This window comes from Lissotriton helveticus, chromosome 4_1 (assembly GCF_964261635.1).
Source record: "Lissotriton helveticus chromosome 4_1, aLisHel1.1, whole genome shotgun sequence".
NCBI classification, from domain to species: domain Eukaryota; kingdom Metazoa; phylum Chordata; class Amphibia; order Caudata; family Salamandridae; genus Lissotriton; species Lissotriton helveticus.
This window is the reverse complement of record NC_136063.1, coordinates 79,198,720-79,213,405: the sequence shown is the minus strand read 5'-3', so window position 1 is coordinate 79,213,405 and position 14,686 is coordinate 79,198,720. Positions and strand designations below refer to the sequence as shown.

The 14,686-nt window shown below is 41.6% G+C and overlaps 1 pseudogene across 1 annotated transcript in view; it reads right to left on the bottom strand.

The window, feature by feature from the left end:
- The window catches only part of LOC144828359 (uncharacterized), an 80,046-nt pseudogene that overhangs the window by 14,908 nt on the left and 50,452 nt on the right, over nt 1–14,686 (bottom strand). The window lies entirely within an intron of this gene.

Genomic DNA, 14,686 nt, shown 5'->3' with positions numbered 1-14,686 from the left:
TCAGCTTCATTCCGACCTTGCCACTTCACACCCTGAGCCAGGGCGTGCACATCCCGGGGCAACCCTGCATCCCAGACTGTAGTCTGGAGGAGTGGATTCAATGGATTGGACAGAACATAAAAGCTGACTCTAAAAAACGAACATTTGAAATGCATCACTTTAACTTCTCAATCTTTCATTGTGTGAAAGTATACTTCGGAGACCAACACAAGGATATCAATGGCATCTTTTTATAAAAGACTATGGCAAGACTGTCTCATGACAAAAAGTATATTTCTCAGGCTAGGACCTTTTTGGCTACATGTAAAATGCTGCGATGCCGCTGTTAGCTAGCATTGTTTTTATTTTACACTAACTAATTTACGATTGAAAAATACTTGGGGGCCCTAATAAATTGTGACAGGAACGTTTAGATTGCTAACACTTTTGCTCCTGAAAACATGGGTTCTATACGTGCATTCAGCACTAGACAAAAATATTTTGCGCAGTCTCTTTATCTCCCTTCTTAACTGTTCTACTCTCCAAGTCCCTATCACATCATGGTTTCTATGATAGAAATGTACTGGACATGCAAAATTATATGTCCGAGCTTCAGCAAATGCAAAATAATTACGTGGCACCAGGATAAGGGGAGAGGAAAGTATATGGAGATTGGCGGTGGTGTTATTATGACCAAATCTACCGACTTTGGAGCTGGCAACCATGTTAGAGGTCTCTTGGTATCGGCTCAACTTCTTATGATTCTGGGCAAATAACCTAACCTCCCTGTGCGAACGTGACTTTGTGTAATGTAATTGGTGCTCAAACAAAGCACTTAAATACTTTCGGGTAGAGTTTGCGCTATATGCAACTACAAATTTCAAAAAAGCAACAGAACTTCTTTTTTCTGATTAGTTGCATTCAAACCCTGGAAAAAACATGAGGAGTCATGAGAAGGAGATAAGGGAAGGTTGACATGGAAAGACATGCTGGAAAAGTAAGACAACACAAACCAAGTATTAGCAAAGCCAATAGGTCTTACCTATGCAAGAGTGATTGGCTTTGCCTATGTATTTTAACCATGTTGTACACAAGAATAGCTGCGGTTTATCATGTCTAAAAGTTAGTGATGTAGAAAGAGTGGACTGAAGGGTCGTAGAGTGGAATGGTGAACAGTGGAGTAGAGGGTTGTGGCATAGTGTCATGTATTGGAGCAGCAGAGTGGAGTCACATAGAGAGGTGTACACTAGAGGGGTAGCGTAGAGTGAGGCGGTGTGGAATGCATAGGTATAGAATGTTGCAGGGTATAGTGGCATAGAGTGCAGTGGCGTAGAGTACAGAGGCATGGTTTTCAGCAGCATACCATGCAGTGTCGTATAAGGAAGTGGCATAGAGTAGAGTGTTGAACAGTAGAATGCAGTGGTGCATGGTGGAGTGGTGCAGGGTGGAGTAGTGCAGGGTGGAGTGTTGCAGAGTAGAATATAGGGCTGTAGAGTGCAGTGGCATAGAGTGGAGTAGCGTAGAGTCGAGTGTTGCAGAGTGCAGTGGCATAGAGTGGAGTAAAATGGAGAGGCCGTGTCTGACTTATGCGTCTACTGTAGGGGCTTGTGTTTGACCACATGGTCACAGGTTCAAATCCTTGCAGGCCTACTCTGACTTTCATCCTTAGGTCGATAAAATGAGTACCATTGAGTTGGTTAACAATAAACATCTGTTATTCAGCACCAAGAGGCCCTTCTGGGTGAATGTGCGCGTTACAAATATACATTACGTTATGTTAGAATTGAGTGGTATAGAGTGCATTGGCCTAAAATGCAGTAGTGTAGAATAGAGAGGCATAGGGGCCCAATGTAGGTAAATTAGATTTACCGATTCATAAATACCGAATTTTGCCGAATCGGTATTCATGAATCTGTAAATCTAATGTAGGTAATTTTTCGGTAAAAAATACCGAATCGGTAGGATTCGGTATTTACCGATTCTGTAATTACAGAATCGGTATTTGTCATTGATTCCTATGGGCCTTGAAGCCCATAGGATTCAATGGCAAATACCGATTCGGTAATTACAGAATCGGTAAAATTACCGAATTGCCAAGGGGGACAGGGTGTCACTTTGACACCCTGTTGCACCCCTGTTTGTGGCTTGTGTGCCATGTGGCACACATGCATGCCCTTAGGGCATGTATGTGTGCCACATGGCACAGGTGTACATGCACAGATGTGCATGTACACAGGTATTCGTTATTTACCATGCAATAGTATTACATGGTAAATAACGAATCGGTAAGGGCCTGTGGCACTGTTTTCAGTGCCACCTACATATTAATTTACCGATTCGGTAAATATACCGAATCTGTAAATTTTAAGGCCCCTACATCTCCATTTGCAAATACCGGTCGGTAACGGCCGAAATCGGCCGTTACCGACGGTATTTGCCGACCTACATCTGGCCCATAGAGTTCAGTGGAGAAGAGTGCGGTGGTGTAGAATGGTTGAGAATGCAGTGGCAAAGAATGTTGAGTAGAGTGGTGTAGAGTGCAGTGGCATTGAGCGCAGTGGTGCATAGCCGAGTGATGCAGAGGAGAGTGGAGGGGCCTCGAATGCAGTGACATATAGTGCAGTGGTGTAGACTTCACCAGTTTATAATTTAATGGCATACAATTCAGTGTCATGCAATGCAGTGGCATAGATTAGACTGATGCATAGAAGCATGTATTGGTGCATGGAGAGTGGGCCGGTGTGGCATGGAGTGCAATGGCATAGAGTGCAGTGGTGTAGATTAGAGTGACATAGAGTAGAGTGGCAGAGAGTGCTGTGCAGTGTAGTGATGCAGAGTTCAGTGGTGCAGAGTGTAGGGATGCAGAGAAGAGAAATGTAGAGTGCATTGTCAGTAGTGCAGAGTAGATTGTAGTTGAGTTTAGTGGCAGAGAGTGCAGTGTTGCAGAGTAGACTGCCGTAGAGTGCAATGGTGTAGAGTAGCTCAGGGTGCATTTGCATAGAGTGCAGTGACATAGAGTAGAGTGGCATAGAGTACAGTGGGCAGAGTAGAGTGCAGTGGTTTAGTGTACAGTGATGTAGAGTTCATTGTCATAGAATGTAGTAGCATAGAGTTCAATGGTTTAGAGTAGAATGGCATAATGTGCAGTGGCAGAGTGGCACTGAGTGGAGTAAAGTGGCATAGCTTACAGTGGTATAGAGTTCAGTGGCATAGAGTAGTTTTTTTGAGTAAATTGAAGTGGCATAGAGTATAGTGGTGCAGAGTGGAGTAAAGTGGCATAGATTGCAGTGGCATATAGTCCAGTGGCGTAGAGTAGTTGGTTTCAGAATAGAGTGAAGTGACATTGAGTGAAGTGGTGCAGTGGCAGAGTGGCACTGAGTGGAGTAAAGAGGCATATATCGCAGTGGTATAGAGTTCAGTGGCATAGAGTAGATTCTTTTAGTAAAGTGAAGTGGCATAGAGTATAGTGGAGCAGAGGTGAGTAAAGTGGCATAGATTGCAGTGGCATAGAGTAGATTGTTTCAGAATAGAGTTAAGTGACATTGAGTGGAGTGGTGCAGGGTAAAAAGTCGCAGAGTGCAGTGGTGTAGAGTGGCATGCAGTGGCATAGAGTAGAGTGGCATAGAACACAATGGGGTAGAATAGAGTGCAGTGGTTTAGAGTGCAGTGACGTAGAGTCATTGGCATAGAGTGCAGTGGGAAAGAGTGGAGTAGGGTGACGTAGAGTGCAGTGGCATAGAGTAAAGTGATGTCGACTAGATTGTTTCAGAGTAAAGTGAAGTGCCATAGAGTGTAGAGGCACAGAGTGAAGTTGAGAGGCGTATAGTGCAGTGGCATATCGTGCAGCGGGGTAGAGCAGATTGAAGAGATGTAGAGTGGAGTTGTGTAGGGTACGGTGCAGTGGCATAGAGTGCAGCAGCATAGAATTTACTGGAGTGCAATGAAACATCATACAATGCAGTGGCGTACATTAGAGTGGTGCATAGTAGAGTGCAGTGGTGCAGAGCAGAATGTAATGTAGTGGTGAAGAGTAGAGTGGCAGAGAGTGCGGTTGCATAGAGTGGCATAGAGTGCAGTGGCCTAGAGTGCAGTGGCGTAGAGTGGAGTGATGTAAATTCCTGACATGCAAAGTATAGTGTCATAGAGTTCATTGGCATAGAGTGCAGTAGTGCAGAGTAGTGTCATAGAGTGCAGTGGTGTAGAGTGGCGTACAGTGCATTGGCATAGAGTACAGTGGTGCAGAGTGGAGTGCATTGGCAAAGAGTGCAGTGGTGTAGAGTGCAATGGATATGAGTAGAGTGGCATAGAGTGTAGTGGCCTGGAGTAGAGTACTAGAGTGCAGTGGCATAGAATAGATTATTTCAGAGTAAAGTAAAGTTGCGTAGAGTGAAGTGGTGCAGGGTAAAGTGCAGCAGCGTAAAGTGTAGTGGACTGGTGTAGAGTGCATAGGGCGTTGAGTTGTGTGTTACAGAGTAAAGGGCATTGGGATGAAGTATATTATCATTATGTGCAGTGGCAGAGTGCATTATAGCAGAGTGGTGTAGAGTGGAGTGGCATAGAGTGGAGCTGTGAAGAGTAGATTGGAGTGAGCTAGACTGGAGTGGTGTAGAGGGCAGTGGCGAAGACTGCAGTGGTGTTGAGCAGAGTGGCGTTGAGTGCATTTGTATAGAGTATAGTTGTGCATAATAGTGTAGAGAGGCGTAGAGTGAAGTGGCATTGAGTGCAGTGGCATAAAGTGAAGGGGTGCAAAGTGGAGTAGAGTGCAGTGGCACAGAGTGCAGTGGCATGGAGTTGTGTAAAGTGGAGTGGTGCACAGTAAAGTGCATTGACATGGAGTGGTGAAGAACAGAATGGAGTATGCATGGTATGGTAGCGCCCTGCCATTACAGACAACAAAATTTCAATTGAAATGTCCATTACATTTTCACAGACATTTTACAAATAGAGTTAGGCAGTGCACAAGCAATGTTGTGTGGAAATGCCATCACCTAGTGTATCGATTTGTTTTGATCATATTAAAGTATTTGTTTCCAAAACACTTTAGAATTAACATAAAATGTCCTTCATTTAAATGTAGTTAATTCTGCAATAGTCAGGAATACTTGCGACGTTAATTTAAACGTTGTTGTGTGCTAGAAAAAAAAACTTTCTTACATCTAGTATCCAGCATGATTGTCACATAAATCCTACAACTTTTATGTCAGAAAAAGAAAAGTAAACACCAAGCTCCCTCGTAAGACAGAGCATGAAATTTGACCTCTGTCTTTAAATGCAGAGCAAATGTGACAAGATAAGACTAGATCTGCTGTAAGTTTGCCTAAACATTCTCTGATGGCATGTTGTTCAGAAGATGTTCTTTAGCAATTGTTTGATTTGCCTTATGATGGCCAAAGATTGTTCAGCAAGTTTGGACTGGCATTTACCATCTTTGTGGGACCTGGATATCCCTATAGTCAGATCGCTGTCTCTGTGGGGGCCTGGAATCCCTATAATCCCACACTATCTCTGTGGGACCTGGACATCACTATAATCACACACTATCTCTGTGGGACCTTGGCATCAATATAATCACACACTATCTTTGTGGGGACTTAAGCATGGCTATCATCATGCACCATCTCTATAAGGTCTTCAACATGTCTTTCAAAAAAGATTATCCAAACACAGGCTTGAATTTGACAGTCATCACACTATTTCTCCAGAGGTCTATAATAATTATTTCTATGAGGATGTGACATCCTTCTAATCTTCACTATCACTATGGGAACCTGAGTTTCACTATAACCACACAATATCTCTACAGGACCTAAGCATGAATATAATGACACACTATCTGTGCTGAGATCTGGCCATCATTATAAAAACATAGTATCAATGCAGGGACTTAAGTTTAACTATTTTAATACAGTGTCTCTACGAGGACTTGAATATGACTAGTACAACACTCTCTATGTGAGGACTTGAACCAGCCTATAATCACACCATCTCTGTGGGCATTTGAACATAATTATAATCACATACTACGTCTCGGGGTACTTTATCATGAATATAACCCCACACGATCTCTAGTGGGACATGAGAGTAACTTTACTAAATGGTATATTTGTGTGGACTATTTCTACCTGGAATTTAACATGACTATCATAATACTCTATTTCATTGGGGACTTGGACATGACTAAAATCAAACAATTTATCTGTGGGGACCTTTACAAGACTTTAAGTCACTATCTCTTAGAGAAGTTGAACATGACTATAATAACACACTAAAATGGGGGGCTACCTGAGCATCATTCTCAAGACATACTATCACATATGGATCCAACGTAACTATCATCACACACAATGTATGCAGTAACTGTAATATTACAATAATCACACACTATCTCTGCAGGTACTTGAACATCAATATAATCATACACTATGTCTACAAGGCCAGAAGAGTGAGTATAATTAAATGCTATTTCTGTGGGGAGTTGGGTATCAATATAATCTCCTGGGAATGTCCTATACCATGTTTTACAAGGGTTCCTGATGCTAGACTCCATAGGGGCATAGGAGGTCTCCCTTAATAATGTGCCCCTAAAACTAGCCAGCGTATAATCACTGGATGTAAAAGAAGATGTGTACTCCAGGAGTTTATTAGGACCCGTCACTAGGTCAAGCTGGTGTGAGGGGTACAGCCCAGTGTTTTCCCAACTCGTGAAAGTCTGTGGTCTCCTATTTCCTTGAAACCTAAGTACCGCTTTACATTTTCCATATGAGTTTATTGTCTTAATTTTAACAGTGAGTGACCGCAAGTTCGCTCTAATAGGGAAACTTCATTCATACAAAGAGTACCTACATTGTTATTACCAAATACTCCGGCAGAGCCGCACGTATCAACAATTAAATGTGCTATAGGATAAAAAAACTTTTGTGCATGCAATTTCTTAATTGCTGGTGCCTGAATCGAATGTTTAATGACACATACTTCTCGTTTCATTGGTGATTTGATTTTTGTTCTCAAAAGATCTTCACGCGATTTCTGAGAGACTATATGTTGAGCCTCCTTCAATATATTTTCTGGGTATCGAGGATAAACATTCGGTTCAGGCACCAGCAATTAAGTCAATCATCAGAAACCGCTGGGAATTGATTGAAAATAAACCCGATTTCCAACAAGTATTTCAAGGCACTCCATTGTTTGCACACACGAGGGCAAGCAGTTTAAGAGAACTTTTAAAACCTGCCAAAGAAACGTCTCGTATTAGGCACAAAGGCATGATGAAATGCTACAATTGCGGACAATGTGGTAACGTCATGATGGGTAAGAACTTAACACACCCTCACACAGGTAAAAATATAGAGTTGCGACATACATCAGATTGCAACACAGAAGGGGTGGTGTATGCCATAAAATGCCCATGCGGACTAGTATAAGTGGGCAGAACTAGCAGGAAGGTTAAGACACGGATAGTGGAACATAAAAGCCGCATCCGCATTAAAAACACTAATTTATCACTTGCAAAACACTAGATAGAAACACCTCACACTATTCCCCAATTGCGATTTACGGTTTTGGAATGTATCCAATCAGGTTCAGGCACAGACCTAAATACAGTTTTAGCACGTAGGGAAACCCATTGGATAAAGGTCCTAGGAACTGTGATACCAGGAGGTCTGAATGACCATTACGATTTATTATGCTTTTTGTAAACATTTGTTTTAATATCATACTGGTTAGAGTGTGAGGGAATACACTGCGTCTTTAAATCCTCTTCCAACCTTTCACTGTGTTGCTTTCAAGCTTTTTTTCTTTATTTTTTTTTTCTTTGATCTTTCCTGGTTCTTGAATTCATATGTATCTATGTTATTTGCACAAAGTATTGTCACTGTCTTCTGACTTTTCTATTTTATTTCATTTCGTTTATTTCACTTGTCACTATCTTTTACGTGCTCCTGTTTTTCTAAACGTTTGCCCGTGGTTATTTGGAACTCTACATATTAACTCTTGAGTATCGGATGGAGGCCGTTTTCAACCCACATTACACTAGAACTTCGGCTTTTTGAGTATCTGAGCATTTTACAGCATCGATTAGTAGTCCGTTTTTAGTATTGTGGCAAACACAGTCCATCGTTGATGTTCTTGGCTTTGAGGCAGAACCCTGAAATAGTCACGCGTAACTTTAGCGATCATGTGACCACATCAGTGTTTTGGGCTTTTGAACAGAGGTTATGAAGGTGGCGTTTCGAGTATTTCGGTGAGTGTTTATCTTGGAACTTCACTGTTCAATATCGACACACAAGCGTACGAAGGGCAGGGTGTGAACTGACTTCTTTCTTTATGGCTGATTAATTGCAGAGCACCATTGAAGGAGTAGAGCCGAATTCGAGCGGCTGTTTTCAGAACCGTCAGGTATGAATTTTGTCAGCTTGTGAGCACCTTTTGAGAGTGTTTATACACTTAGGCACATTCACATATTCATTGTCCATTTATTACAGGACATTCGCCGTTTCATTCAGAGGCTTTCATTGTGGTTTTACACCAATTACCTCGAGTATTTTGAACAGAACGATTGGTAAGAGCTAATTAGAACGCAGACTTGTTTTTATGTTTGCACTGGCTGCAGACCGGGTACATTTTTTGAGTATCCACATCACGTATAGTACACTCAGGTCACAATGACTGTACACGGGGCATCTCCTCTCAGACTACACATTCTATTAACATAGAAACAATCACATCACTCTTTGTGAGTTAGGCATCCCTAGTTATATTTTCCCATCATGCTGTTTGCCTTTGCACGGGTGTGGAATCCTATTTACCTTTCTCCTTTTCGTTTTCTTCCCGTCACCCTTTGATTTCTGCGGTGGTATTCCCCAGTTCTATCTTTAATCAACAGAAACTGTAGGCATTGTACGTAGCCTAATGACATGTGAAATATTAAGACTTTGCTGTTTTTGTGTTGTAGATCCAGTCAACAACCACACAACGGTCATCAAGAAATTTTGTACTGTTATAAATGTGTTTTAACACTTGTCCCCTGATGAAGGGTTCGGTCAGAACCCAAAATGCATTGGGTATTTTTTGAGTTTCGATACAATCTAAACTATTTCATGTGATACAATCGAATTGAGTGAATATAAGAACTCTTAGACTGAATATATTATTTTGTGTTAGATTTATGAACTAGAAAGAAATGTGATGTACATTAACACTGAGACTGCATGAACAATCCAGGCTAAGTGAACACTAATAAATCATTTGGTAAATGATGAACTTTTTTGAAAAATAATTTGAATATCTTATAGAGGCCCTCTGCCCTTAGCTGTGCAACAAGTAGTGTAGTTTTTTTTCCTTACGCTCTCTAGCATCACAGTTTTCCCGCCTGCCACCATTGCCCCCACGGCCCCTGCCAGTTTTCCAGGTCCCGCCTCGCAGTTGCGCTTCCCTCCCCCCTCCCCTATTTAATAGAGATATTTCCCCTTGTCGTGCCGCCCCTGGAAAGGCATAATATTTTGGTGCATTCCCAGGTTTACCAGTTTTGGTAAATCTGGTGATGCATCAAAACCATGGGAGTTGCATGGGAACATCCATGCAACGCCTTCCCAGGGCAGAGTAACGCAATGCAGCAATTCGCAATTTGCGTTACTTCAGGTTTTTGGAGCCACTCAGGGCCATGCAATGTGGCTTTCCATGGCTTCAAAAATCTGACTTAGAAGTTTGTGTCATACATGTACAATGTTGCGTGGTGCAAACGCAATGCAAGCCTATCATAAATGTGCCCCAATTGCTTTTAACAGTGCCTTCGGTGCTAGACAAAAACATTTTGCAGATCTGAGGCAGTCTCTTTATCTCCATTGGTGAGTGTCCTTATGTTCTGCAAGTTCCTATCACATCCGTGTTTCTGTAATAGTCACTACTGGTGCTGCACACATTTTATTTTGTTCAGCACCTCATATTTGACATTATTTTACAGATTGTTCAAGTACAAGAAGGGGGACCTACACAAGGCAGCACACATGGAAAATGCAAAACCGAGGAGAAATAATGCATTTCTCCTCATTTTGCCAAGTTAAGACCAGGTTTTCCCTAGTATTAATTTTGGTGCTGCCTCCTATGTACGCTGCCCTTGTACATAGGGGGCAGCGTCAAAATCAATGGGTGTTGTGGTGGAACGCCCCAACACACACTGCCCAAACCTTTCACACTAAAAATAGCATGAAAGGGGACCTTATTTACCAGGCAGCGTTAAGCCACGGTAAGTGGCTTAATGCTGCCTGGTAAATAAGGCTAAGCCCCTAACGCCACCACAACGTCAGAAAAAGTGATATTGTGGTGGCGAAAGGGGCTTGTACATATGCCCCTCTGTCTGTTATCATTCTGAAAATTCACTAATAGTCAGTAATACTGTCCAAGCGTTGGGTGGAATCCACACTGAGGTATTTTATAACTGGTATTGGTTGCAGTACACTTGGAGTGGTGATCCTACTGGGTTCTCAATGATCTAGCTCAGTTTGGGATAACATGGTATGAGCTGATAATTACTGGGGACTTTTCGATCCAAGTTGAGTTTTATTATCAATGATGGGAGTGTTTATTGCAAAATAAAAGGCTATTGACAACCTAAGTTGCAGAGTTAATGGAATAGGGTCACCGGGAAGTTCTATAGTTCTTTTTTTAAATAGGCGATCATGTTCTCTTTGTGGCTAGATTTCAAATCAAAAGGTGGTAAAGTGGTGTAACACTTGGTATTTCTTACCAATGTAAAATCCTGTGCTTTAGAAGTGTGTGGTCAATGCTAACATTACTTGACTTTGAAGTGAAATACAAAGACAGGATGAACTTCCAACCACTATCTAAAGAACACTATCCAAAAACACATTGAATACTGTGCCAAAGAAACAAATGACTAATTCCTGACTCAGAAGTTCCTAACTGTAGCCTTCCTGTATTTTAAATGTACTGGTTCTCATTAACGCTATTTTTACTTTATTACTCTCCTTGTAGCTAGTTAGTTATGTGTAAAATTCAGACAGAGCTCTTTTACTCTGTGGTTTTTGTTCCAAACGGTAGAACATATACCGCCTGTCCAGCTCCATGCCCGCATGTAATTTGCCAGATGAAAGAATGGTTCATCTTCTATTCCTTTGTGCAGCATATAAAAAATCCCAGGAGGAAGGGGATAATATGGATTTGCCATTACGTGGGGTTGAGGCAACAAGCAGAGGCATTAAGGCTATTGAGAAAACACATTAGTGAAGCCAGTTGTGTGCAGTCTGTCAAAGTATCTCCAAATTGTTTGATGCATGAGAAGAAAGATCATTGACAGGTTGGCTGTTCAAGAATCATGTCAAAAACACATTAACAATAGTCCACCAGGTAATGGTAATGGAGAAATGTCTGAAATGGGACGAATATTATCTTAAGTTTATATTTATGTTTTATCAGTAGAATGAGAGTTATGAATTTGTAAATTTTAAAGTGAAAAAGAGTGCCTAAATGTTCAAACCACCAACTGTGGGCATCTCATCGTGGACCACAGTTTGGATACAAGAAGTTGATTGGGCTGCGTCTCCATTTACCTTCGAATTTAGCAGAATTTTTTAAGTTAAAGCTCAGCTGGGCAAGGCAGCCAAGGGTTTCCAAAGAGGAGACGTCGTTTTCGTTGAGCCGTTGGACGAAGTCACGGTGAAGATTCCAACTTTCAGAGTTAGGGTCAAATTTACCAAGATTTGACGTAGCGCAAAGCAGCAAGACAACATGCTGCACTGCATCAAATGGAGAGGGCAGGAATGGGTCATATTTATAAATACTTTGCGCATTGCTGCTTTCTCACCGTGCTGTTGCATTATGTGTAAGGCTACCGGTTTACTGTTTTTACCGATTTTAACAGATAAATACAGACTGAAAACATTTATTTTCTTGTCTGTATTTATTTTTAAATGTGGATAAAACCAGACATTGTGTTACTTTTTGAGTAATTCTAAATACTGTCTGCCATGACTGCCAGGCGCATATCTGTGTAGATTGATAGGTAAGGGAGCAAAAAAAGAAAGGAATTTTAGTAAAGAGGCTTTAACAGCAGTAGATATGCACAAGGTTGATATATATTTTCTTAAAAGTGCATTAATTTCTCTTCTGCGGGTGTTTACAGCACTGAAAACCTAGTAGACATTCAAGCATGAGTGCATATTTATAAATTTGGATAAATACAGACGGAAATGTCAAAAAATAAATACCATAAAACCGGGATTATTTTATGTGCTACCTAGTGCCAACTCAGGCACCTTTGTGCCGTAGTGAAAGGGTGCCTGTGTTGCAGGAAAGATTGTTTTTATTGAGGAAGGGACACCTTCCTGAAAAGAGGCAATCCTTAGATGCATTTTCCTCTTTCTAAGTGTGCTGTATTCTGAACAAACAAAGAGAAATAAAGATATTTCTCCTTGTTGCGCCCCTATCAAGAAGGCATACAATGTTAATGCATCCCCGGGTTTACTTGTCGTGGTAAATCTGGGAATGTGCCAGAATATATGGGTGGATGCATGGGAACACCCAAACTCCACCCATGAAACACCTTTCTGGCACTGACTAATGCGATCTGTATTAATACGATCGGTATGGGTTTTTCAACATACCTATCATTACACACATCACTGTGGAGACTTGAATATGACGGTAATCACACATTATCACTGTGGGGACTGAATTGTCACTGTAATCACAAAATATATTTGGGAGGACTTGTACATGAGTACAATCATGCACTATCTCTGTGTGCTGTCCCTGTGCATCCGTTTAATCACACGCTATCTCTGTGGGGACCTGCGCATGTCTATAAACACACTATCTCTGCGAGGAACTGGGCATGTCTTTAATCATACTCTATTTCTGTGGGGACCTGGGCATGTCTGTAATCACACACATTCTCTTTGTCAACCGTGGTAATACAATAGTCACACAGCATCTCTGTGGGGACCAAGACATCTCTATAACCACACACTATCTCTGTGGGGACCTGGGCATGTCTATAATCACACACTATCTCTAAGGGGACCTGGGCAGGTCAATAATCACACACTATCTCTGTGGGTACCTGGGCATGTCTATAATCACACACTATCTCTGTGGGGACCTCAATCTCTATAATCACACACTATCTCTGTGGGGACCTGGCCATGTCTATGATCACACACTATCTCTGTGGGGACCTGGCCATGTCTATAATCACACACTATCTCTGTGGGGACCTGGGCGTGTCTATAATAACACAATATCTCTGTGGGGACCTGGGCATGTCTATAATCACACACATTCTATTTGGTGACCGTCGTAATACTATAGTCACACACCATCTCTGTGGGGACTTGAACATTCATTTAATTACACACAAGCTCTGTTTTGGCTTGAGCATCTCCAGCTTTGCATTCTCTGTATGGGGCTTTGTGAATACTGAAAAGTAGTAAAGTTAGACTTTTGGTCTAAGTTTACATTGTTGAAACGTAAAAGTACAAAAGTTAGATTTTTTGTCTAAGTTAACCATTTTGAACCAGGCCCTATTTTAATGAGGACTTAAACACAATCATCTTTGTGCACTATCTCTGTGGGGACTTAAACATCACTATAATACCACTCTGTATTTGTATGGACTTAAAAAAAACTATAATACTTGAACATCACTATAAAAACATACTATCTCTGTGGGGACTTGAGCATTCAAGTAACTAAACACAACTTCTGTTTCGACTTGAAGCACAAGGGGTGCCATGAGGCACAGGGTCAAGACGGATTTGCATATAACTGGGTCTCAACTGGCGTGGCAAAGTGATCTAAAGACCGATTATGGATTTAACCCAGATCTGTGAGTGGGGGTGAGAGACTGAAAAGTTTCAGCACTCAGTCCATCATCTCTTTGTGTTTGTTTTGTTCGCCCTAAGTTGGGACCCAGATGTGGGTCCCTTGCTCATTTTGCCACTGGGTTCAAGCTAGCCTGCTGATGAGGGGGTGTTATCCCAGAACCGGTCCCAGGATGCATGTTTTCGATCCAGGGAAGACCTGGCTTCGCAGTTCGGGCTGGACTGCTCCCATGAGGTACAGGGCCAAGACTGATTTGCATATAGCTGGGGCTGAACTGGGGTGGCGAATTGATCTAAAGAGCGATGATGGATTCAACCCAGATCTGTGACTGGGGCTGAGTGACTGAAAGGTTTCACCACTCCGTCCATCATCTCATTTTGTTTGCTTCGACCTGAACATCATCAGCTTAACATTCTCTTTATGGGGTTTTTGTGAATACTGAAAAGTAGTAAAGTTAGACTTTTTGTCTACCTTTGTGAATCGGGCCCTATTTTAATGAGGACTTAAACACAATCACCTTCATGCACTATCTCTGTGGGGACTTAAACATCGCTATGATAACACACTATCTCTGTGGGGACTTGAACATCACTATAATAACACACCATCTCTGTGGGGACTTGAACATCTCTATGATAACACACTATCTCTGTGGGGACTTGAGCATTTCTATATTTACACACAACCTCTGTGTGTACTTGAACATCGTTCACACCCTTTATAATGGGATTCAAGCTTTGAATGTACACACTACTTCACTATTTCAGTATCTCTGTGGGGACTTAAACATCTATTTTGGTAAAAATGTAAGTAGCTACTCAAGCTCTGGATTCCACTTGACCATATTCCTTTGTTCCATATGTTAATT